The following is a 10,879-nucleotide window of genomic DNA, read 5'->3' as shown; positions in this document are numbered from 1 at the left end:
AATCCTAATGACCCGGTGAACTTTATGGCTGCGTTGGAGAACATGGCTGCTGCTATGCAAGCCACTGCTGAGGCTCTTGGTCAACAGATGAACAACCATGGTAATGATGGAGGTGGAGTTCAGGGTCCGATGACCTTGGCAAACTTTTTGAAGGTTAATCCGCCTAAGTTCAAGGGAACTACTAGCCCGACTGAGGCTGATACATGGTTTCAGGCTATAGAGCGAGCATTACAAGCACAAGTGGTACCTGAAGGACAGCGTGTCGAGTTTGCCACTTATATGCTCACCGGTGAGGCGTCGCATTGGTGGCAAGGCATCCGACGTCTTCTGCAGCAGGGTGATGACTATATCACCTGGAATGTCTTTCAAGAAGAGTTCTATAAGAAGTACTTTCCGACTTCTGCTAGGACGGCTAAGGAACTTGAATTGTTACAGCTGAAGCAGGGTACTATGTCCATATCAGAGTATACTGACAAGTTTGAGGAGCTGTTCAGGTTCTCTCGTATGTGCCAAGGGACTCCGGTGGAATATGAGGAATGGAAGTGTGTTAAGTATGAAGGAGGACTCCGGAGTGATATCTTCAGTTCAGTAGGACCAATGGAGATTAGGACTTTCTCCGAATTAGTGAACAAGTGTAGGGTTGCTGAGGAGTGTGTGAAAAGGGCAACCGCTGAGAAAGGGAGTCACAAAGGTTCATTTCCACAGAACCGAGGGAAGGGCTTTGCACCTAGAGGTCCGTCTTTCAAGAGGGGGAGCTCTTTCAGGAGGCCCAACAACAACAACAATTTCCAAGGGAAGAAGTTTGGGAAGCAACCTCAGAATGAACAAGCTTGTACTAGGTGTGGGAGTCACCATCCGGGAGTACCATGCAAGGCCGGATGGGGTTTGTGCTACAATTGCGGAAAGGCGGGGCATAAAGCCGCAAGTTGTCCAGAGAAGCAAAAGCAAGGTGCTGGGAAAGCACAACAGACGGGTCGGGTGTTCACCACCTCAGCTGTGGGTGCAGAGGGATCCGAGACACTCATTCGAGGTAACTGTGAAATGGCTGGTCAAACTTTAAATGCTTTATTTGATTCGGGAGCATCGCATTCATTCGTTGCATTTGAGAAAGCCCATGAGTTAGGGTTGAAGATCGTAACCTTAGGTTATGACTTAAAAGTGTATAATGCTACCCATGAAGCTATGGTAACTAGACTAGGATGCCCGAAAGTTTCGTTTAGGTTCAAGCAGCGTGATTTTGTCCATAATCTAATCTGCTTACCGATGATCGGTCTTGATCTTATCTTGGGATTGGACTGGTTATCCGAAAACCATGTCCTGCTTGATTGTTCTACCAAGTCGGTGTACTTTATGCCGGAGGATACAGAAGGGCCGGTTGTGATGAATAATTATTACTTGAATTCAATGATGGTGAACTGTTCTGGAACCGAATGTCAGGGTATCCTGTTGTTAACCGTGGGTGTTTCGGGTGATGATCAAAGGTTGGATCAGATTCCGGTAGTGTGTGAGTTTCTGGAAGTGTTTCCCGATGATATTGAGGAATTTCCACCTAACCGAGAGGTCGAGTTTGCTATTGAATTGGTGCCTGGGGCGGGACCAATCTCAAGTGCTCCTTATAGGATGTCACCGTTAGAGATGGCCGAGCTAAAGTCTCAGTTAGAGGAATTGTTGGGTAAGAACTTTATCCGACCAAGTGTTTCCCCGTGGGGAGCTTCAGTGTTACTGGTAAAGAAGAAAGATGGAAGTATGCGACTCTGTGTGGATTACAGGCAGCTGAACAAGGTCACCATAAAGAATAAGTACCCATTGCCGAGGATTGATGATCTCATGGATCAGTTACAAGGAGCTGGGGTTTTCTCTAAGATTGATTTGCGATCCGGTTATCACCAGATAAGGGTGAGGGGTGAGGATATCCCTAAGACCGCTTTCAGGACTCGTTATGGTCATTACGAGTACACTGTAATGTTCTTTGGGTTGACGAACACTCCTGCAGTATTCATGAATTACATGAATAGAGTATTCCGTCCGTTTTTGGATAAATTCGTTGTTGTCTTCATTGACGACATACTGATTTACTCCAAGACTGAAGAAGAGCATGCGGAACACCTGAGGACCGTGTTGCAGATTCTAAAGGAGAAGAAACTCTATGCGAAACTGTCTAAGTGTGAGTTTTGGAAGGATAAGGTGAAGTTTTTGGGTCACGTGGTGAGTAAGAAGGGAATAGCCGTAGATCCAACCAAGGTAGAAGCTGTGATGGATTGGAAGCAACCAACCACAGTAACTGAGATAAGGAGTTTTCTGGGTTTAGCTGGCTATTACCGAAGGTTCATCAAAGGCTTTTCGCAATTAGCTTTGCCGTTGACAAAGTTAACTCGCAAAGACACTCCGTTTGTTTGGACTCCTGAGTGCGAGGAGAGCTTTCAGACATTGAAGAAAAAGTTGACCACTGCACCTGTGTTAGTGTTACCTGAGCCGAACGAGCCTTTTGAGGTGTACTGTGATGCATCGTTAAAGGGCCTAGGGTGCGTGCTGATGCAGCACCATAATGTGGTGGCGTATGCCTCACGACAGTTGAGACCTCATGAAGTTAGTTACCCTACGCACGATTTGGAACTCGCTGCGGTTGTGTTTGCCTTGAAGGTGTGGAGGCATTATCTCTATGGGGTTAAGTTCCAAGTTTTCTCTGATCATAAGAGCTTGAAGTATCTCTTTGATCAGAAAGAGCTTAATATGAGGCAGAGAAGGTGGATGGAATTGTTGAAGGACTACGACTTTGAGTTAAATTACCATCCTGGAAAGGCGAATATAGTGGCGGATGCGTTAAGTCGAAAGTCGTTATATGCGTCTTGGATGATGCTTCAAGAGGAGAAGTTGCTCAAGGGATTCGAGAGTCTAAAAATTGGTGCTCGAGAAGTATCTGGAACCTTGTGTTTGAGCCGATTAGAAATCTCGAGCGACTTTAAGTCCGAACTCCTAAAGGCTCATGAAAATGATGAAGCGTTATGGAAGGTGTTACCGGCTATCGAGCAAGGAAAACAGTGGAGAGTGTCGGAAGAGAAAGATGGGTTATGGAGATTCAAGGGTAGGATCATGGTGCCGGATGTTGGCACTTTGAGGCAAGATATCTTAAAGGAGGCACATAAAAGCGGATTCTCCATTCACCCGGGAAGTACTAAGATGTACCATGATTTAAAGGCAATGTTTTGGTGGCCGGGTATGAAGAATGATGTGGCGGAATATGTTTCAAAGTGCTTAACTTGTCAAAAGGTAAAGATTGAACATCAAAGACCTTCCGGGATGTTGCAACCCTTAGAGGTTCCGCAATGGAAGTGGGAAAGTATTGCAATGGACTTTGTGTCGGGATTGCCAAGGACTAGGACTGGTTTTGATGCTATCTGGGTGATCTGGACCGACTGACGAAGTCAGCTCACTTTTTACCCGTTCGGATGACTTACACCCTTGAGGAGCTAGCTCGGTTATACATAAAGGAGATTGTGAGACTCCATGGTGTACCTGCTACTATAATCTCTGATAGAGATCCTCGTTTCACTTCGAGGTTCTGGGGTGCATTTCAGAAAGCTTTTGGAACTCGATTAAGCTTGAGTACAGCGTACCATCCTCAAACAGATGGTCAATCCGAGAGGACGATCCAAACACTAGAGGATATGTTGAGAGCTTGTGTTTTGGACCAACCAGCGAGTTGGGATCGGTATATGTCGTTAGTAGAGTTTGCATACAATAATAGTTACCATGCGAGCATCGGAATGGCTCCGTATGAGGCTTTGTATGGGAGAAAATGTCAATCTCCACTATGTTGGTATGAAGCTGGAGAGAAAGGCTTGTTGGGGCCAGAAATGATAGCTGAAACCACTGAACAAGTCAAGAAAATCCGAGACAGGATGCTTACGGCGCAAAGTCGCCAAAAGAGTTACGCCGATCAGAGGCGGAAGCCCTTGGAATTTGAGGAAGGAGATCATGTTTTCCTGAAAGTTACTCCGACCACAGGAGTAGGTAGAGCGATTAAAGAAAAGAAGTTGAATCCTCGATACATTGGTCCATTTCAGACCTTGGAGAGGATTGGGCCAGTGGCGTATCGGGTGGCTTTACCACCCCATCTTTGAAACCTGCACGACGTATTTCACGTGTCGCAGCTTCGAAAGTACACTCCTGATGCTAGCCATGTGTTAGAACCCGAATCGGTTCAGTTAAGAGAAGATTTGACGCTTCCAGTGGCTCTAGTCAGAATTGATGATACTAGTATCAAACGGTTGCGTGGAAAAGAGGTTTCATTAGTCAAAGTGGCTTGGAGTCGAGGCGGTGTTGAGGAACACACTTGGGAACTTGAGTCGGAGATGCGAACGGATTATCCGCACTTATTCTCAGGTAATTGAATTTGAATTTGAATTTTGTGGGCAAAATTCCCAATTAGGTGGGTAGAATGTAAGACCCGGTTAATTAACGGCTAGTTAACCCATATATGAGAATTTATTCTAGAAAGCCAAAAATGATATTTTTATGGCTTAATATGATAGAGGAAATTGAGACGAGAATTTTGGTACCAATTTTATAGAATTCGGACCAAGATTGGACCGAACGGGCCAAACCGGGCCAACCGGACCCAAAGTGGGCCCTTGGCCCAACATAACTAAACCAAAACCCTAGTTTTCAGCACTCTCTCTCCTCACAACACACTCAAACACGCTGAAATTGAAGAGAGGGGAGGAAGAACACTCTCTCAAGTTCTTTCTCTCACTTGATCTTCAAACCACCATAACTTTTGATCTAGAGCTCCGATTGCCGCTCCGTTTGCGGCCACGCGTTCACCGCGGAGAGCTCTACAAAACCCATACAACTAATCTTGAGGTAAGCCACGTGTTTCTGTTCGAAATTCCAGCCCTTATTTTCGAGTTTCATGGGTAAAATGTTGAGATTTTGGGTTCTTTGATGTTATAGGACCCAACTCTCTTGAAGGAGAAGGTTAATGTTGTCTCCTTGGACCTTGGGTGTGGTAAGATTCTCAACCCTAGTGTGATTTTGTTGTTCTATGATGTTTGGGTTTTGAGATGTTGTGTATGGGTATGATGATTGTGGCTTAGGTTGTGTATATGTGAATATTGGAGCTTGATTGGTGATTTTGGAAAGCTTGGAAGAGGGTTTTGTGTGATAAAATCTGTTCTTGGAGGTGTTGATACCTTGAGAGCTTGTGGACAAGTGGTTTGGAAGTGCTCCGGTTGAGCTTGGGGAATCGGCTAAGGTATGGTTTTAGTTTCCCGTATCTAATATGTAATGTGGTAGGAAATACTTAGGCTAGAGGCCCTAAGATAGGCATTGAATTGTTGGTGTTGTTGAATGGTTGAAATATATGATGTGTTCATATATGTGATTATGAATATTGATGCCTTGATTGTGTGAAATATGAGAAATGCATGTTGTGATATATGCTTGATGGATGATTGAGGTTGAATTGATGGGTGGTACCATGTTGATGGTGAGTATGATGTTGATTATGTATAATGATGGTTAATTGGAAATGGTATTATTGGAAATTGGGATGAGGAAGGATGTATGACATGATATTGTGTTTGTCCTTTAGCCATTTGATTGAGAAGTGTTAAAATGGTTGGATGTGGTTTTGGAAACCTTGGTAAAGTGTCAATGTGTGAGTTGAGGATGGCTTGTTGTTGATTTTGGTACATTTTGAATGATTTCAAAGAGAAGGATTGAAATTGGCATGTTTGATTGATTTTGAAAAGAGTTGAAAGTGGCTTGTTTTGAAAATGGCACCTTGTGGTTTTGTATGAAAACATGGTTTTTGGGCATACTTTGACGGGACATAACTTGGACTACGGATCTCTGATTTGTGCCAAATCTGTTTAGAAATGAAATTGGATCCAGGATGTCCATGCCGTTCGAAGAACGAGTGAAAAACGATTTAAAATGAGGAAGTTATGTCCGTCGGAAGATTGGGGTTTGAATCTGTAAATTCTGCAGCTTTTAACTTAGAAAATTTTTAGCAGAATGACCCCTCGCGCATAGGCGCACTTGGTGCGTACGCGCCGTTCTTCGAGAAAGCGCCATCCACGCGTGCGCGTGGAGTGCGCGTACGCGTGGACCTGTTTTCATCCCAAAGTTGATTTTTGAGTTTTAAAAGCCAAATTTCATACTTCTAAGCCTCCGATCTCACCACTTATGTCTTAAATCATTATGATATGCCTAGCATGAGAAAAAGGGCTAGTGAATGTGGTAACTTGCGAGTGAAGCAAGGGAAAAAAATGAATGATCATTGAGGATCAAAGATGATTATGTGAGATGCGGAGAATGGCGGTGGAAGTGCTTGTTGTGCCATGGGCCGAAGGGCCGTAATTGTTAATGAATTGGCTGGTTATGGATTTAACCGCGAGCCGGATGGCTAGATTATTGCCGTGTTACGGCGGAGCCATGTTTATGGCCAAGTATAAATGCATATATGATGTTGATTGAATTGTGAAGGTTTGCACTTCCACCATTGGAGATGAGGGTTTCCCTGGGTAGTAGCAATGGCTAGCCACCATGTGCTCCAGGTTGAGACTCGAAGCTCTTTTGACCCTATGTCGTAAGTGTGGCCGGGCACTGTGAAAGGCCCGGATGAGCTCGCCCCCATAAATATTCACCAGTGAGGGTGATGGATATGGATCATGATTATGATCAAGTTTATGATGAGTATAACTCGAGTTGGGGATGCACGACAGAGGGACAGTCCAATGGTTAGCTACCAGGACTTGTCGGGTTGGCTCTATAACCGACAGATGATATCATCAGCCACTAGGGACAGGCATTCATCATATGCATACTATGTGAATTGTTTGAGATTGCCTATTTGACTGCATATTACTTGCTAATTGTCTAAATGTCTTAACTGCTCCTATTTGTATATTCTTTGTCTGATATAACTGTGTTTGCTATAATATACTCCTGCTGGTGGTTGGGAGGTTTGAAGGAATTGGAAAGGGAAGTATTAGTTAGACTGAAGAATCTTTAGTCAGATACCCTTATATGGTTTAGCTTGTTTATAAGCTTTGATATTATCTGGAGGAAGTTCTAGGATTGCCTTTGGCTTTCCTCTATTATTATGTATTATATATGTGGAAGCTGTTACCGTGCTGGGGACCTCTGGTTCTCACCCATGCGGATTTTGTGGTTTTCAGATGCAGGACGCGAGGCTTCTCGTTGAGGCATGCTGGAGACTTCTGGATTAGCGAAGATCCTTTGTTCTTGGGACTCTGTTTTGGTTTATATATCTTGTTTAGATACTTTTATCTCCATTAAATAATACAAACTGTGATGACTCCTTCTAGAGGGGATTTTGGAGAATAGGTTGTATGTATTTGTGTCCCTTTGGGTTTCCTTTGGGGTTTCCTTATTTTATTATATGTATATATTATTATGCTCGGACCGGTTATCTTCGCAGCCGGATTTTGAGTCTTGATATTCCCGTTTTTGACACTCTTTATATATATGATCTTGCGTTAGCTTATCCTTTGCTCGTTACGTTATCGATCGGAGTGTTGCGCGTTCGAGTTACGGTTTTTGTTTACCCCTTTTTCTACAAAGGCTCTTAGTTATAATCAATTATTCATACTACTATACGTACTAAATTTTTGTTTTAGAGGTCGTAATACCTTGCCATCTCTGAATTATGACTTAAGCATAAGACTCTGTATGGTAGGGTGTTACAGTCAACTTCACGTGAAGTTAATAACTAAGAACGGTTTCACGTCCACATTTAAATCATGTGGAATTTATTTTCCACGTCAGCATTTAATTTTTTTTAAATATATATTATATCACCATTTTTACTAAAATACCCCTTTAATTAAATAAAAATAAAAAAATATTTTTTATTGAATTTTACAAAAAGAGTTAAACATCCTTTTTTTATTTAATTAGACAAAAATATCCTTTTAAATTAATTAAATTTTAAAATTCAATTAATTTTAATTTTATAATTTCAAATAATTTAAACAACAAAACAAAAACATATTAAAAAAACAAAAAATTAAAATTATTCTTCATGTGGATTAAACATATTATAAAAACAAAAAACTAAAATCGTTCACGCCTCTGAAGATTTCTGAAATCTTCTTCTCTGCTCTTGCTATCCTCTCTCTCTGTCTCTCTCTGCTCGATCTCTATCAATCTTTCTCACTGCGCGTCGGACGCAAGATCTCTCCCTCTCTCCTCTCTTGTCTCGCAATCGAGCTCATCGCCGGTGTTTCAACGTCTCGCGGCCTTCCCTGGGCTCCTCCTCTCCGGCGACAGAAGCACTCGTCGGATCGTCGTCGCCCGTCGTCTTCTGGTTTCAAGTATTCGCCGTCGCGAGTCACCGTGGATCATGGACCGTCGTAGGGTCGTCACTTGCTTCGTTGCTCGTCCTTGTTAGAAACAAGAGACTGGGAGAGGAATCTGAAAAGTGTATTATTCAGTTGTGATCAAGTTGTCTATTCAAGTTGTCTAGAATGATACAATATAAAAGGGTATTTATAGGTACTAAGAGAATCGTAATAATAAAGACGTAATCTCCTACAATAAATATTCAGATATACTAAATAATACTAATTGATCCTAATTATATTCTAACATCCCCCCTCAAACTCAAGTGACAACTTGAGTTTGAAACTTATTTAAAACAACGAAATAAAGAAGAAAAAAACTGCATAAACTGATAAAACGGGTGCAGACGGAACTGCCAAAAGGAAGCGCAGATGGAACTGCCGCTTGTCTGAAGGAAGTGCAGACGGAACTGCCGGAAGGAAGCGCAGATGAAACTGCCACTAGTCTGAAGGAAGCGCAGACGGAACTGCCGCTTGTCTGAAGGAAGCGCAGACGGAACTGCCGCTATCCGAAGGAAGTGCAGACAGAATTGCCAGAAAGAAACGCAGACGGAACTGCCACAAGGAAACACGCAGACAAAACTGCGACGGGAAAATATAGACGGAACTGCCACGGAAAAACACAGACGGAACTGCCACGGGAGAACACAGACGGAACTGTCACGAGAGAACGCAGACGGAACTGGCACGAGAGAACGCAGACGGAACTGCCGAAAGAGAGCGAAAACTATATGATTTCTTCATGAGAATAGGTAAACAACGGATGATAATGGTGTTTGATCATTCGACTCAGAAAAAATACAAGACAGAGAAAATAAGCTAGTCGGTGAGGTAAAAAGTATCAAAGGAGTGACAAAAAGAAAAGGAGAATAGCATAAAAAAAATATAAAAACTACGGTGATTTCATCGCAAGGAAAACAACCTATCCTCTTCAAGGAGGATACCATGACTCTGATACCATGTTAGAAACAAGAGACTGGGAGAGGAATCTGAAAAGTGTATTATTCAGTTGTGATCAAGTTGTCCATTCAAGTTGTCTAGAATGTTACAATATAAAAGGGTATTTATAGGTACTAAGAGAATCGTAATAATAAAGACGTAATCTCCTACAATAAATATTCAGATATACTAAATAATACTAATTGATCCTAATTGATCCTAATTATATTCTAACAGTCCTCTTCTGGGCTGGGGTCCTCTTCGTCACCCAGTCGCCCTTGGTAAGTCCATGCATCATCACTTCCCCTGTTCTCCCTTTCCCAGATTGCCTTCTCCCTATATTTTGAGATGATGTTGAATTGGTAATCAATTAATTTGTTAGTGATTGAATCTTGAATTTGTTGCTGTCTTGCTGAATAATCACCGAGTTTAATTTTTTTTTTCTTTGCTAAAAATCATCAGAGTTGATTATCATCGAACCTTGAATTTGTTGCTGGCTTGCTCAAACACCCCCTATTATCTTTTCTATGCACTACTTGGGTATGTTACAGTTTTCATATGACCGGGCTTACAATTTGTTGCTGTCTTGCTCAAACACCCCCTATTATATTTATCTCTACAGTCTTCATATTGTACATTGCTTCATGATTTCAGTTTGTTTTTGCATGATATACTTCAACTGATAGCTTGTTTCCCCTGAATGAATTAAAATAAAGGTGAATCACTAGTTCCCTTAATCACTTAGGTGACACCTTTGAGAAGGCTTTTGAGGTAACTTCTCTGTCTTATATGTTTCCACCTTGGAATTGGTTTATGTCCACAGTTCATAACAAGTTACATGACTTTGTTTGAATTAGTTGGGAAATGTTTCTTCCACGCTTGAAACATCAAACCTGATCTATGTCTATTAATGATGTTTTATTATAGGGTAACAATGTAGTAACATCTTGCTTTCAGAAAAAAACAGAATTGTTAACTAGCTGAGACACATAGTTAACTACTAATTTGATTCTTCATTATCTGGTATATGGGAATTGTATCATTTCAAGTATTGAAACAACATAACATTGTTCATCTCATTGCTGCTTCTCAAATTTCTTCAGGAAGGTCGAATGATTGTGGAGAGCAAGACAGCAGAACTGAAGACTCAAATCCGGCTTAAAGGAAGTCACGAGGACAATGAATCACAACTCAAGGCATCTCGAGAAGTATTGCCAACTATGTAATCGTGTGTTCTTGCCTCACTAATTTTTTTGACATAGTATTATGTAATTAAATACATCTATAAATTATTTTTATAGACAATATATCAAGATTAATTTTTTTTTTAATTACTAAAGTGAAAAGATCAATATGTATTACGCGGCATATATTCGAGTCAGTTCATGAGCTAATGAGCTGAGTTTATTCAAGCTCAAGTTCGACTCATTTAATTTATGAGTTTAAATTTAAGCTCAAGTTCGGCTCCGCAGCTCACGATTTCAACTTATCGAACTATTAATGAGTCAAGCTCGAGTTGGCTCCTGAGCTGGTTTGATTCACTTCTAACCTTAGTGATGAGAAGAGAAATT

The sequence above is a fragment of the Arachis ipaensis genome, chromosome B4, assembly GCF_059453495.1.
Source record: "Arachis ipaensis isolate K30076 ecotype BB chromosome B4, ASM5945349v1, whole genome shotgun sequence".
Classification (NCBI taxonomy): Eukaryota; Viridiplantae; Streptophyta; class Magnoliopsida; order Fabales; family Fabaceae; genus Arachis; species Arachis ipaensis.
The sequence above is the reverse complement of the archived record's forward strand: the minus strand, read 5'-3'. Positions refer to the sequence as shown.